Below are 15,475 nucleotides of genomic sequence, written 5' to 3' on the forward strand. Positions count from 1 at the left end.
ACATTGTATGTGTTATAGCTCTTATACGTATAATACAAGTCATTGACCATATGTCAGGGAAACAGGCTAATTGTAGATATTCTAATTGTAGATAAGAACAGTTAATTCAGGACCTATAGGTCTAAGTCAGTTGGCCCTAGTGCTTAAGAGTGTTGGGCCAGTAACCGAAAGGTTGCTGGTTCAAATCCCCAAGCCGGCAAGGCGGGAAAAAATGTGCTCTTCAGCAAGGCAGTTAACCCCCAACAACAACAACTGCTTTCTCAATCTGTGCTGTGAAAGACAAGGAAGTCTATTTATACATTCCCACATCATAAAAGATTTGATAACACAAAATCAATGCACAATGTTACCTACACTATGCTTTGCAGGTTCCTGTGTCAGAGATCAGGTTGACAGCATTGAGTTGTTGGACATTAATGTAGTGTGTTTTAACATGGAATCAATGTCCATCCCCATCAATGCATGTAATTACGCAACATTTAATATGTTTGTCCCTTTCTCCTACTTCCTCTTTAAAAAATGCACTAAACTTAGTGATAATGTACACAGCAGAGACTGATACCATTCTGGATAAAACAAAACATGGTAAGGTGTGGACTCTCCGTATGCAATCAGCTTGAATGACTGCAATGTCAACAATGTGTAAGGGCTTCAGAACATGTATATACTATGCACATGAACACATTACTGCTTGTAGTCATATTAGGTCGTCCATGTCAAGACTATACTCGTGCCATACATTAAACGGGCACTACAGCTACTAATATAGCTATGCCGTACACTGTAGCATCCACGACATGATGCCATTCGGCACACCGACCCCCAAGTATCGTGATCCTTTTCACTGTGAAATACAAATCTTTCATTTGCGTCGTATCGTACACTGTTTTCTCTGCTACCGAACGGCAAGTGGTACCCGAGCACCAAGTCTAGGACCAAAAGGCTCCTGAACAGCTTCTACCCTTAAGCCGTTAGACTGCTGAACAATTCATAAAAAATCTCCACCGGACAATTTACATTGACATTTCGCCCCAACCTACATGTACAGATTACCTCAACTAGCCTGTTGACATTGACTAGCACATTGACTTGGTACCGGTGCCCCCTGTATATAGCCTCTACACTGACATGGTACCGGTGCCCCCTGTATATAGCCTCCACACTGACTCTGTACCGGTGCCCCCTGTATATAGCCTCCACACTGACATGGTACCGGTGCCCCCTGTATATAGCCTCCACACTGACTCTGTACCGGTGCCCCCTGTATATAGTCTCCACATTGACTCTGTACCGGTGCCCCCTGTTTATAGTCTCCACACTGACTCGGTACCGGTGCCACCTGTATATAGCCTCCACACTGACTCGGTACCGGTGCCCCCTGTATATAGTCTCCACACTGACTCGGTACCGGTGCCTCCTGTATATAGCCTCCTCACTGACTCAGTACCGTAACACCCTGTATATAGCCTCCACACTGACTCTGTACCGTAACACCCTGTATATACCCTCCACATTGACTCTGTACCGTAACACCCTGTATATAGCCTCCACATTGACTCTGTACCGGTACCCCCTGTATATAGTCTCCACATTGACTCTGTACCGGTACCCCCTGTATATAGCCTCCACATTGACTCTGTACCGTAACACCCTGTATATAGCCTCCACATAGACTCTGTACCGTAACACCCTGTATATAGCCTCCACATTGACTCTGTACCGTAACACCCTGTATATACCCTCCACACTGACTCTGTACCGTAACACCCTGTATATAGCCTCCACATTGACTCTGTACCGGTACCCCCTGTACAGTGCCTTGCGAAAGTATTCGGCCCCCTTGAACTTTGCGACCTTTTGCCACATTTCAGGCTTCAAACATAAAGATATAAAACTGTATTTTTTTTTTGTGAAGAATCAACAACAAGTGGGACACAATCATGAAGTGGAACGACATTTATTGGATATTTCAAACTTTTTTAACAAATCAAAAACTGAAAAATTGGGCCTGCAAAATTATTCAGCCCCCTTAAGTTAATACTTTGTAGCACCACCTTTTGCTGCGATTACAGCTGTAAGTCGCTTGGGGTATGTCTCTATCAGTTTTGCACATCGAGAGACTGACATTTTTTCCCATTCCTCCTTGCAAAACAGCTCAAGCTCAGTGAGGTTGGATGGAGAGCATTTGTGAACAGCAATTTTCAGTTCTTTCCACAGATTCTCGATTGGATTCAGGTCTGGACTTTGACTTGGCCATTCTAACACCTGGATATGTTTATTTTTGAACCATTCCATTGTAGATTGTACTTTACGTTTTGGATCATTGTCTTGTTGGAAGACAAATCTCCGTCCCAGTCTCAGGTCTTTTGCAGACTCCATCAGGTTCTCTTCCAGAATGGTCCTGTATTTGGCTCCATCCATCTTCCCATCAATTTTAACCATCTTCCCTGTCCCTGCTGAAGAAAAGCAGGCCCAAACCATGATGCTGCCACCACCATGTTTGACAGTGGGGATGGTGTGTTCATTGTGATGAGCTGTGTTGCTTTTACGCCAAACATAACGTTTTGCATTGTTGCCAAAAAGTTCCATTTTGGTTTCATCTGACCAGAGCACCTTCTTCCACATGTTTGGTGTGTCTCCCAGGTGGCTTGTGGCAAACTTTAAACAACACTTTTTATGGATATCTTTAAGAAATGGCTTTCTTCTTGCCACTCTTCCATAAAGGCCAGATTTGTGCAATATACGACTGATTGTTGTCCTATGGACAGAGTCTCCCACCTCAGCTGTAGATCTCTGCAGTTCATCCAGAGTGATCATGGGCCTCTTGGCTGCATCTCTGATCAGTCTTCTCCTTGTATGAGCTGAAAGTTTAGAGGGACGGCCAGGCCTTGGTAGATTTGCAGTGGTCTGATTCTCCTTCCATTTCAATATTATCGCTTGCACAGTGCTCCTTGGGATGTTTAAAGCTTGGGAAATCTGTTTGTATCCAAATCCAGCTTTAAACTTCTTCACAACAGTATCTCGGACCTGCCTGGTGTGTTCCTTGTTCTTCATGATGCTCTCTGCGCTTTTAACGGACCTCTGAGACTATCACAGTGCAGGTGCATTTATACAGAGACTTCATTACACACAGGTGGATTGTATTTATCATCATTAGTCATTTAGGTCAACATTGGATCATTCAGAGATCCTCACTGAACTTCTGGAGAGAGTTTGCTGCACTGAAAGTAAAGGGGCTGAATAATTTTGCACGCACAATTTTTCAGTTTTTGATTTGTTAAAAAAGTTTGAAATATCCAATAAATGTCGTTCCACTTCATGATTGTGTCCCACTTGTTGTTGATTCTTCACAAAAAAAACAGTTTATCTTTATGTTTGAAGCCTGAAATTTGGCAAAAGGTCGCAAAGTTCAAAGGGGCCGAATACTTTCGCAAGGCACTGTATATAGCCTCCACATTGACTCTGTACCGTAACACCCTGTATATACCCTCCACACTGACTCTGTACCGTAACACCCTGTATATAGCCTCCACATTGACTCTGTACCGTAACACCCTGTATATAGCCTCCACATTGACTCTGTACCGGTACCCCCTGTATATAGTCTCCACATTGACTATGTACCGGTACCCCCTGTATATAGCCTCCACATTGACTCTGTACCGTAACACCCTGTATATAGCCTCCACATTGACTCTGTACCAGTACCCCCTGTATATAGCCTCGTTATTGTTATTCTTATTGTGTTACTTTCTATTAATACTTTCTATATTAGCCTACTTGGTAAATATTATATTCTTCTTGAACTGCTCGTAAGGGCTTGTAAGTCAGCATTTCAGGGTGAAGTCTACACTCCTATTCTGCACATGTGGCAAAAAAAGATTGATTTTGATTTGGTTTGGCATTAGCGTCACAAAAATATCATTTTAATCCTTTTTTTTTTGAGTGAATTACGATATCCCATTGAGGAATATGTTGACATGGTAAAATACATTCTTCCATTAATGACACATGGAGAACTATTTCTCCATTTATTTTTCCAAACCAATGTAACCTCGTAATTGTTGCTTTCAAAAAATGGCTGATCAACGAATGAAATATGGGTTTTCATTCTATCAAAACGATCCACTACAAAACAACAGGAGCAATCTGTATAATAACTTTAACGAATAACCCTTTGTAAATTCTTATAAATGTTTCTATATGCTTATAAATACTTTCTATATGCTGAAATAAAAAATGAAGACCACACATCAGTGGGATAAGATTTGACGAGTCGTGTAAAACTGAGTTATCGTGTGATTTTCTGTCAGGCACTTGTTCAACACTCTCTTTTATTTCAGGGGCAGATGGAAAACCTTTTTAGGGCATTGTGCGTTGTGATCCTAACAAATGTCAGATTTTGAATTTCCTGTATTTTACTGGCAACCATAAGGTTTCAATGCTGAAATGTTAACAAGCACGCAACCATGCCATCTGTCTGTGTTGCAGGAAATTACAGAACCAAAGTTCACTTCGCTATATCAACCATAAGCTTACCATTAAAACATAGGACAAAATTAGAATATTTTTGGAGTTCTAATAATTGTTAAATTGCAGTTTTATAGTCATGGCAGTGACTTGCAGGATTTCATGTATTTACAAAACTAATACCATTTATTTCATGAAGGTATGTGTGGTTTGTTCCCCCCTGGATCAGGTTATGGGTCAAGTGCCTTGCTAAAGGGCACAGCAGCAGTAAGTGGAACCTGAGATTCAAATAAAATGTTATTGGTCACATACTTAGCAGATGTCATTGAAGGTGTAGCAAAATGCTTGTGTTCCTAGCTCCAACAGTGCAGTTGTATCTATTGTATTTAACCTGTATTTAACTAGGAAAGTCAGTTAAGGACAAATTCTTATTTACAATGACGAACTACCAGGGAACAGTGGGTTAGCTGCCTTGTTCAGAACAACATATTTATACCTTATCAGCTCAGGGATTCGATCCAGCAACCTGTCGGAGTAGACTTCTCTATTGTGTTATTGACTGTACGTTTGTTTATCCCATGTGTAACTCTGTGTTGTTTGTATCGCACTGCTTTACTCTAGCTTGGCCAGGTCGCAGTTGTAAATGAGAACTTGTTCTCAACTGGCCTAACGTAATCTCACGTAAACTCGTACATCGCCTTGGTCCGTACAATTGCCCTTATTTTGGCGCCCCAAAAACTTAATACTTCCAGATCAACTGTAATGTCAATACCATTGTAAAGCACAATTTCTCCCCTTTCCAACAGAATCTATTACATGACCTAAACGCTGCCCGTTTCTGCATCATTGAAGCAGGCAATGAGCCCCGTCGGGTCTTAGGTCCTTTGCTGTTGTTCTGGGATTGATTTGACCCTTTCGCACCAAGTACGTTAATCTTTCGGAGACAGAACGCGTCTCCTTCATGAGCGGTATGACAGCTGCGTGGTCCCATGGTGTTTATACTTGCGTACCATTGCTTGTACAGATGAACGTGGTAACTTCAGGCATTTGGAAATTGAGGTCTTGGCTGATTTCTTTAGATTTTCCCATGATGTCAAGCAAAGAGGCACTGAGTTTGAAGGTAGGCCTTGAAATACAGCCACAGGTACACCTCCAATTGACTCAAATGATGTCAATTAGCCTATCAAAAGCTTCTAAAGCCATGACATCATTTTCTGGGATTTTCCAAGCTGTTTAAAGGCACAGTCAACTTAGTATAGGTAAACTTCTGACCTACTGGTTTTGTGATACAGTGAATTAGAAGTGAAATAATCTGTCTGTAAACAATTACTTGTGTCATGCACAAAGAAGATGTCCTAATCGACTTGCCAAAACTATAGTTTGTTAACAAGAAATTTGTGGAGTGGTTGAAAAACAGGTTTTAATGACTCCAACCTAAGTGTATGTAAACTTCCTACTTCAACTGTACATATGAGATGAGTAAAGCAGTATGTAAACATTATTAAAGTGACTGGTGTTCCATTATTCCAAGTCTATGTTTATAGGGCAGCAGTCTCTAAGGTGCAGGGTTGAGTAACCGGGTGGCAGCCTCCTAGTCCTCCTATCCAGATGTGATAGGGCAGACGTAGTCCGTGATTGTCTGTAGACCCTGCCACACACGTCTCTTGTCTGAGCCGTTGAATTGCGACTCCCCTTTGTCTCTTTACTGACGTTTTTCCCGTTTGATTGCCTTACGGAGGGAATAACTACACTGTTTGTATTAGGCCATATTGCCATTCACCTTGCCATGGTTAAATGGGATGGTTCGCTCTTTCAGTTTTGCGCAAATGCTGCCATCTATCCACGGTTTCTGGTTTGGGTAGGTTTTAATAGTCACAGTGGATACAACATCTCCTATACACTTCTTGATTAACTCAGTCACCATATCCGTGTATTCGTCAATGTTTTTCTCAGAGGCTACCGGGAACATATCCCAGTCCGCGTGATCAAAACAATCTTGAAGCATGGATTTTGATTGGTCAGACCAGCGTTGAATAGACCTTCGCACGGGTACTTCCTGTTGGAGTTTCTGCCTATAGGAAGGGAGGAGCAAAATGGAGTCGTGATCAAATATGCGAAGGGAGTGCGGGGGGTTGGGGGGGGTTTGGGGGGGGGGGGCTTGTAGGCATTTTGAAAAGTTGAGTAGCAGTGGAAAATCCACCATGGCTACTCCCGCCTCCAGTAGTTGATCTAGAAGACTTGGAGAGACTAAAGAAAGATAGGGAGGGTGTTGAACCATTTCATTTGTTTAAGAGACGTCTGGAGACTGTGTATCAGGATTTTGTGGCCATTTACACAGATGGTTCAAAAGATCCAAGGACAGGACGTACTGGGTCAGCATTTGTAGTGCAGGAATGTGAGGGGGGTCAGGAAACGTATTACAGATCATCTGGCTGTATATATGGCGGAGCTGATGGCCATACTGTTGGGCCTTGCAGTGGGTGGAGGAAGTCAAGCCAGACAGAGAAGTTATTTGCTCTGATTCATGTGAGGTGTTACTAAGTCGCCAGTCTTTTAGCTCACGTAGCAGACAAGACCTGCTTTATGAGGTGCTGCAAACCCATGGATGGATGAGACAGATGGGGTATACAGATAACATTTACTTGGGTCCCAGCCCATGTGGGGGTGGAGGGGAACGAGGCAGTTGATGTACTGGCTAAACAAGCACTTATAAGTGGGGATGTTGACGTTGTAGTTTCAATGAGCAAGGCAGAGGAAAATAGCCTGATATGGACAGTGATGGTGTAGAGATGGCAGGCTAAATGCCTGATATGAACAGTGATGGAAAGTACAGAGGAAAGTCGGAGAGGGGAGGACGGCAGGAAGGGAAAGACGAGAGGAGGGTATTTTTTACTATATTAAGTGTGGGACACGGCCAGTTGAATAAGACCTTAAATGTGATAGGAAAGCATCCAACAGGAAAGTGTGATTATTGACAGGAAACAGAAAACGTGGAGGATGTACTGCTACAGTGTGGGCAGTATCAGAGGGAAATAGAGAGGCTGAGATCTAGTATGAGGGAGAAGGGGATACAGGAAATTATTTTAAAGAGTATATTAAGTAACACATTAGATATAGACTGAAATATTTATTTTTTATATATTTTTTTAAAGAGTAACTGGGCTGGCAGGTAGGATTTAGTTTCTCCCTGTCTCTGGCCCACACTCCAATACAGTAGGTGGTGGTAATGCACCATAACATTGAATGCCAACTGCCAATAAACCCCAACGAAGAAGAAGAAGAGTAGCGGTGGTCCAATGTTTTACCAGCGCGAGTACTACAGTGATGTGTTGGTAGAACTTCGACAGCATTTTCCTCAAATTTTGTATCCACAAGATAAATCTGTTTCACCAGGTGGTGCTGCTATAGTACAAGATAAATCTGTTTCACCAGGTGGTGCTGCTATAGTACAAGCTAATCTGTTTCACCAGGTGGTGCTGCTATAGTACAAGCTAATCTGTTTCACCAGGTGGTGCTGCTATAGTACAAGATAAATCTGTTTCACCAGGTGGTGCTGCTATAGTACAAGATAAATCTGTTTCACCAGGTGGTGCTGCTATAGTACAAGATAAATCTGTTTCACCAGGTGGTGCTGCTATAGTACAAGATAAATCTGTTTCACCAGGTGGTGCTGCTATAGTACAAGATAAATCTGTTTCACCAGGTGGTGCTGCTATAGTACAAGATAATGTGTTTCACCAGATGGTGCTGCTATAGTACAAAATTATCTGTTTCACCAGATGGTGCTGCTATAGTACAAGATAATGTGTTTCACCAGATGGTGCTGCTATAGTACAAAATACTATGTTTCATGAGGTGGTACTGCTATATTACAAGATAATCTGTTTCACCAGGTGGTGCTGCTAATTTACAAGATAATCTACTTCACCAGGTGGTGCTGCTTTAGTACAAGATAATCTGTTTCACAGGTGGTGCTGCTATTGTAGAAGATAATCTATTTCACCAGGTGGTGCTGTTATAGTACAAGCGACTCTGTTTCACCAGGTGGTGCTGTTATAGTACAAGAGAATCTGTTTCACCAGGTGGTGCTGCTATAGTACAAGAGAATCTGTTTCACCAGGTGGTGCTGCTGTAGTACAAGATAATCTGTCTCACTAGATGGCGCTGCTATATTACAAGATAATCTGTTTCACCAGGTGGCGCTGCTATAGTACAAGAGAATATTTTTCACCAGGTGGCACTGCTATAGTACAAGATAATCTGTTTCACCAGGTGGTGCTGCTATAGTACAAAATAATATGTTTCATCAGGTGGTGCTGCTATAGTACAAAATCATCTGTTTCACCAGGTGGTGCTGCTATAGTTCAAAATAATCTGTTTCACCAGGTGGTGCTGCTACTTTTACAAGAGAATCTGTTTCACCAGGTGGTGCTGCTAATTTACAAGAGAATCTGTTTCACCAGGTGGTGCTGCTATAGTACACAATAATCTTTTTCACCAGGTGGTCCTGCTATAGTACAAGATAATTTTTCACCAAATGGTGCTGCTATAGTACAAGATAATCTGTTTCACCAAATGGTGCTGATATAGTACAAGCGACTCTGTTCCACCAGGTGGCGCTGCTATAGTACAAGAGACTCTGTTTCACCAGGTGGTGCTGCTATAGTACAAGATAATCTGTTTCAACAAATGGTGCTGATATAGTACAAGTGACTCTGTTCCACCAGGTGGTGCTGCTATAGTACAAGATAACCTCTTTCACCAGATGGTGCTGTTATAGTACAAGAGAATCTGTTTCACCAGGTGGTGCTGTTGTACAAGAGAATCTGTTTCACCAGGTGGCACTGCTATAGTACAAGATAATCTGTTTCACCAGGTGGTGCTGCTATAGTACAAAATAATCTGTTTCACCAGGTGGTGCTGCTATAGTACAAGATAATCTGTTTCACCAGGTGGTGCTGCTATAGTACAAGATAATATTTTTCACCAGGTGGCACTGCTATAGTACAAGATAATCTGTTTCACCAGGTGGTGCTGCTATAGTACAAAATGATATGTTTCACCAGGTGGTGCTGCTATAGTACAAAATCATCTGTTTCACCAGGAGGTGCTGCTATAGTTCAAAATAATATTTTTCACCAGGTGGTCCTGCTATAGTACAAGATAATGTTTCACCAGATGGTGCTGCTATAGTACAAGAGAATATGTTTCACCAGGTGGTGCTGCTATAGTACAAGATAATCTGTTTTACCAAATGGTGCTGATATAGTACAAGCGACTCTGTTCCACCAGGTGGCGCTGCTATAGTACAAGAGACTCTGTTTCACCAGGTGGTGCTGCTATAGTACAAGATAATCTGTTTCACCAATGGTGCTGATATAATACAAGTGACTCTGTTCCACCAGGTGTTGCTGCTATAGTACAAGATAATCTGTTTCACCAGGTGGTGCTGCTATAGTACAAGATAACCTCTTTCACCAGATGGTGCTGTTATAGTACAAGAGAATCTGTTTCACCAGGTGGTGCTGTTGTACAAGAGAATCTGTTTCACCAGGTGGTGCTGCTATAGTACAAGGTAACCTCTTTCACCAGGTGGTGCTGTTATAGTACAAGATAACCTCTTTCACGAGGTGGTGCTGTTATAGTACAAGATAACCTCTTTCACCAGGTGGTGCTGCTATAGTACAAGATAATCTGTTTCACCAGGTGGCACTGCTATAGTACAAGAGAATATTTTTCACCAGGTGGCACTGCTATAGTACAAGATTATCTGTTTCACCAGGTGGTGCTGCTATAGTACAAAATAATATTTTTCACCAGGTGGTGCTGCTTTAGTACAAAATCATCTGTTTCACCAAGTGGTGCTGCTATAGTTCAAAATAATCTGTTTCACTAGGTGGTGTTGCTACTTTTACAAGAGAATCTGTTTCACCAGGTGGTGCTGCTAATTTACAAGATAATCTGTTTCACTAGGTGGTGCTGCTATAGTACACAATAATCTTTTTCACCAGGTGGTCCTGCTATAGTACAAGATAATCTGTTTCACCAGGTGGTGCTGCTATAGTACAAAATAATATTTTTCACCAGGTGGTGCTGCTATAGTACAAGATAATCTGTTTTACCAGGTGGTGCTGCTATAGTACAAAATTATATGTTTCACTAGGTGGTGCTGCTACTTTTACAAGAGAATCTGTTTCACCAGGTGGTGCTGCTATAGTTCAAAATAATCTGTTTCACCAGGTGGTGCTGCTATGGTACAAGATAATCTGTTTCACCAGGTGGCGCTGCTATAGTACAAGATAATCTGTTTCACCAGGTGGCACTGCTATAGTACAAGATAATATTTTTCACCAGGTGGCACTGCTATAGTACAAGATTATCTGTTTCACCAGGTGGTGCTGCTATAGTACAAAATAATATTTTTCACCAGGTGGTGCTGCTATAGTACAAAATCATCTGTTTCACCAAGTGGTGCTGCTATAGTTCAAAATAATCTGTTTCACTAGGTGGTGTTGCTACTTTTACAAGAGAATCTGTTTCACCAGGTGGTGCTGCTAATTTACAAGATAATCTGTTTCACCAGGTGGTGCTGCTATGGTACACAATAATCTTTTTCACCAGGTGGTCTTGCTATAGTACAAGATAATCTGTTTCACCAGGTGGTGCTGCTATAGTACAAAATAATATTTTTCACCAGGTGGTGCTGCTATAGTACAAAATTATATGTTTCACTAGGTGGTGCTGCTACTTTTACAAGAGAATCTGTTTCACCAGGTGGTGCTGCTATAGTTCAAAATAATCTGTTTCACCAGGTGGTGCTGCTATTGTACAAGATAATCTGTTTCACCAGGTGGCGCTGCTATAGTACAAGATAATATTTTTCACCAGGTGGCACTGCTATAGTACAAGATAATCTGTTTCACCAGGTGGTGCTGCTATAGTACAAAATTATATGTTTCACCAGGTGGTGCTGCTATAGTACAAAATCATCTGTTTCACCAGGTGGTACTGCTATAGTTCAAAATAATCTGTTTCACCAGGTGGTGCTGCTACTTTTACAAGATAATCTGTTTCACCAGGTGGTGCTACTAATTTACAAGAGAATCTGTTTCACCAGGTGGTGCTGCTATAGTACACAATAATCTTTTTCACCAGGTGGCACTGCTATAGTACAAGATAATGTTTCACCAGGTGGTGCTGCTATAGTACAAGATAATCTGTTTCACCAGATGGTGCTGCTATAGTACAAGAGAATATGTTTCACCAGGTGGTGCTGCTATAGTACAAGATAATCTGTTTTACCAAATGGTGCTGATATAGTACAAGCGACTCTGTTCCACCAGGTGGCGCTGCTATAGTACAAGAGACTCTGTTTCACCAGGTGGTGCTGTTATATTACAAGATAATGTTTCACCAGGTGGTGCTGCTATAGTACAAGATAATCTGTTTCACCAGATGGTGCTGCTATAGTACAAGAGAATATGTTTCACCAGGTGGTGCTGCTATAGTACAAGATAATCTGTTTCACCAAATGGTGCCGATATAGTACAAGTGACTCTGTTCCACCAGGTGGTGCTGCTATAGTACAAGATAATCTGTTTCACCAGGTGGTGCTGCTATAGTACAAGATAACCTCTTTCACCAGATGGTGCTGTTATAGTACAAGAGACTCTGTTTCACCAGGTGGTGCTGTTATAGTACAAGCGACTCTGTTTCACCAGGTGGTGCTGTTATAGTACAAGATAACCTCTTTCACCAGGTGGTGCTGTTATAGTACAAGATAACCTATTTCACCAGGTGGTGCTGTTATAGTACAAGATAACCTCTTTCACCAGGTGGTGCTGCTATAGTACAAGATAATCTGTTTCACCAGGTGGCACTGCTATAGTACAAGAGAATATTTTTCACCAGGTGGCACTGCTATAGTACAAGATTATCTGTTTCACCAGGTGGTGCTGCTATAGTACAAAATAATATTTTTCACCAGGTGGTGCTGCTATAGTACAAAATCATCTGTTTCACCAAGTGGTGCTGCTATAGTTCAAAATAATCTGTTTCACTAGGTGGTGTTGCTACTTTTACAAGAGAATCTGTTTCACCAGGTGGTGCTGTTAATTTACAAGATAATCTGTTTCACCAGGTGGTGCTGCTATAGTACACAATAATCTTTTTCACCAGGTGGTCCTGCTATAGTACAAGATAATGTTTCACCAGGTGGTGCTGCTATAGTACAAAATTATATGTTTCACTAGGTGGTGCTGCTATAGTACAATATAATATTTTTCACCAGGTGTCACTGCTATAGTACAAGATAATCTGTTTCACCAGGTGGTGCTGCTATAGTACAACATTATATGTTTCACCAGGTGGTGCTGCTATAGTACAAAATCATCTGTTTCACCAGGTGGTGCTGCTATAGTTCAAAATAATCTGTTTCACCAGGTGGTGCTGCTACTTTTACAAGATAATCTGTTTCACCAGGTGGTGCTGCTAATTTACAAGATAATCTGTTTCACCAGGTGGTGCTGCTATAGTACACAATAATCTTTTTCACCAGGTGGCACTGCTATAGTACAAGATAACCTCTTTCACCAGGTGGTGCTGTTATAGTACAAGAGACTCTGTTTCACCAGGTGGTGCTGTAATAGTACAAGCGACTCTGTTTCACCAGGTGGTGCTGTTATAGTACAAGATAACCTCTTTCACCAGGTGGTGCTGCTATAGTACAAGATAATCTGTTTCACCAAATGGTGCCGATATAGTACAAGTGACTCTGTTCAGCCAGGTGGTGCTGCTATAGTACAAGATAATCTGTTTCAACAGGTGGTGCTGCTATAGTACAAGATAACCTCTTTCACCAGATGGTGCTGTTATAGTACAAGAGAATCTGTTTCACCAGGTGGTGCTGTTGTACAAGAGAATCTGTTTCACCAGGTGGTGCTGCTATAGTACAAGATAACCTCTTTCACCAGGTGGTGCTGTTACAGTACAAGAGACTCTGTTTCACCAGGTGGTGCTGTTATAGTACAAGCGACTCTGTTTCACCAGGTGGTGCTGTTATAGTACAAGATAACCTCTTTCACCAGGTGGTGCTGTTATAGTACAAGATAACCTCTTTCACCAGGTGGTGCTGTTATAGTACAAGATAATCTGTTTCACCAGGTGGCACTGCTATAGTACAAGATAATATTTTTCACCAGGTGGCACTGCTATAGTACAAGATTATCTGTTTCACCAGGTGGTGCTGCTATAGTACAAAATAATATTTTTCACCAGGTGGTGCTGCTATAGTACAAAATCATCTGTTTCACCAAGTGGTGCTGCTATAGTTCAAAATAATCTGTTTCACTAGGTGGTGTTGCTACTTTTACAAGAGAATCTGTTTCACCAGGTGGTGCTGCTAATTTACAAGATAATCTGTTTCACCAGGTGGTGCTGCTATAGTACACAATAATATTTTTCACCAGGTGGTCCTGCTATAGTACAAGATAATGTTTCACCAGGTGGTGCTGCTATAGTACAAAATTATATGTTTCACTAGGTGGTGCTGCTATAGTACAAGATAATATTTTTCACCAGGTGGCACTGCTATAGTACAAGATAATCTGTTTCACCAGGTGGTGCGGCTATAGTACAAAATTATATGTTTCACCAGGTGGTGCTGCTATAGTACAAAATCATCTGTTTCACCAGGTGGTGCTGCTATAGTTCAAAATAATCTGTTTCACCAGGTGGTGCTGCTACTTTTACAAGATAATCTGTTTCACCAGGTGGAGCTGCTAATTTACAAGAGAATCTGTTTCACCAGGTGGTGCTGCTATAGTACACAATAATCTTTTTCACCAGGTGGCACTGCTATAGTACAAAATCATCTGTTTCACCAGGTGGTGCTGCTATAGTTCAAAATAATCTGTTTCACCAGGTGGTGCTGCTACTTTTACAAGATAATCTGTTTCACCAGGTGGTGCTGCTAATTTACAAGAGAATCTGTTTCACCAGGTGGTGCTGCTATAGTACACAATAATCTTTTTCACCAGGTGGTGCTGCTACTTTTACAAGATAATCTGTTTCACCAGGTGGTGCTGCTAATTTACAAGATAATCTGTTTCACCAGGTGGTGCTGCTATAGTACACAATAATCTTTTTCACCAGGTGGCACTGCTATAGTACAAGATAACCTCTTTCACCAGGTGGTGCTGTTATAGTACAAGAGACTCTGTTTCACCAGGTGGTGCTGTTATAGTACAAGCGACTCTGTTTCACCAGGTGGTGCTGTTATAGTACAAGATAATCTGTTTCACCAAATGGTGCCGATATAGTACAAGTGACTCTGTTCAGCCAGGTGGTGCTGCTATAGTACAAGATAATCTGTTTCACCAGGTGGTGCTGCTATAGTACAAGATAACCTCTTTCACCAGATGGTGCTGTTATAGTACAAGAGAATCTGTTTCACCAGGTGGTGCTGTTGTACAAGAGAATCTGTTTCACCAGGTGGTGCTGCTATAGTACAAGATAACCTCTTTCACCAGGTGGTGCTGTTACAGTACAAGAGACTCTGTTTCACCAGGTGGTGCTGTTATAGTACAAGCGACTCTGTTTCACCAGGTGGTGCTGTTATAGTACAAGATAACCTCTTTCACCAGGTGGTGCTGCTATAGTACAAGATAATCTGTTTCACCAAATGGTGCCGATATAGTACAAGTGACTCTGTTCCACCAGGTGGTGCTGCTATAGTACAAGATAATCTGTTTCACCAGGTGGTGCTGCTATAGTACAAGATAACCTCTTTCACCAGATGGTGCTGTTATAGTACAAGAGAATCTGTTTCACCAGGTGGTGCTGTTGTACAAGAGAATCTTTTTCACCAGGTGGTGCTGCTATAGTACAAGATAACCTCTTTCACCAGGTGGTGCTGTTATAGTACAAGAGACTCTGTTTCACCAGGTGGTGCTGTTATAGTACAAGCGACTCTGTTTCACCAGGTGGTGCTGTTATAGTACAAGAT

Source organism: Oncorhynchus mykiss, chromosome 5, assembly GCF_057628025.1.
Source record: "Oncorhynchus mykiss isolate SJ-2025 chromosome 5, ASM5762802v1, whole genome shotgun sequence".
In the NCBI taxonomy this organism is placed as follows: Eukaryota; Metazoa; Chordata; class Actinopteri; order Salmoniformes; family Salmonidae; genus Oncorhynchus; species Oncorhynchus mykiss.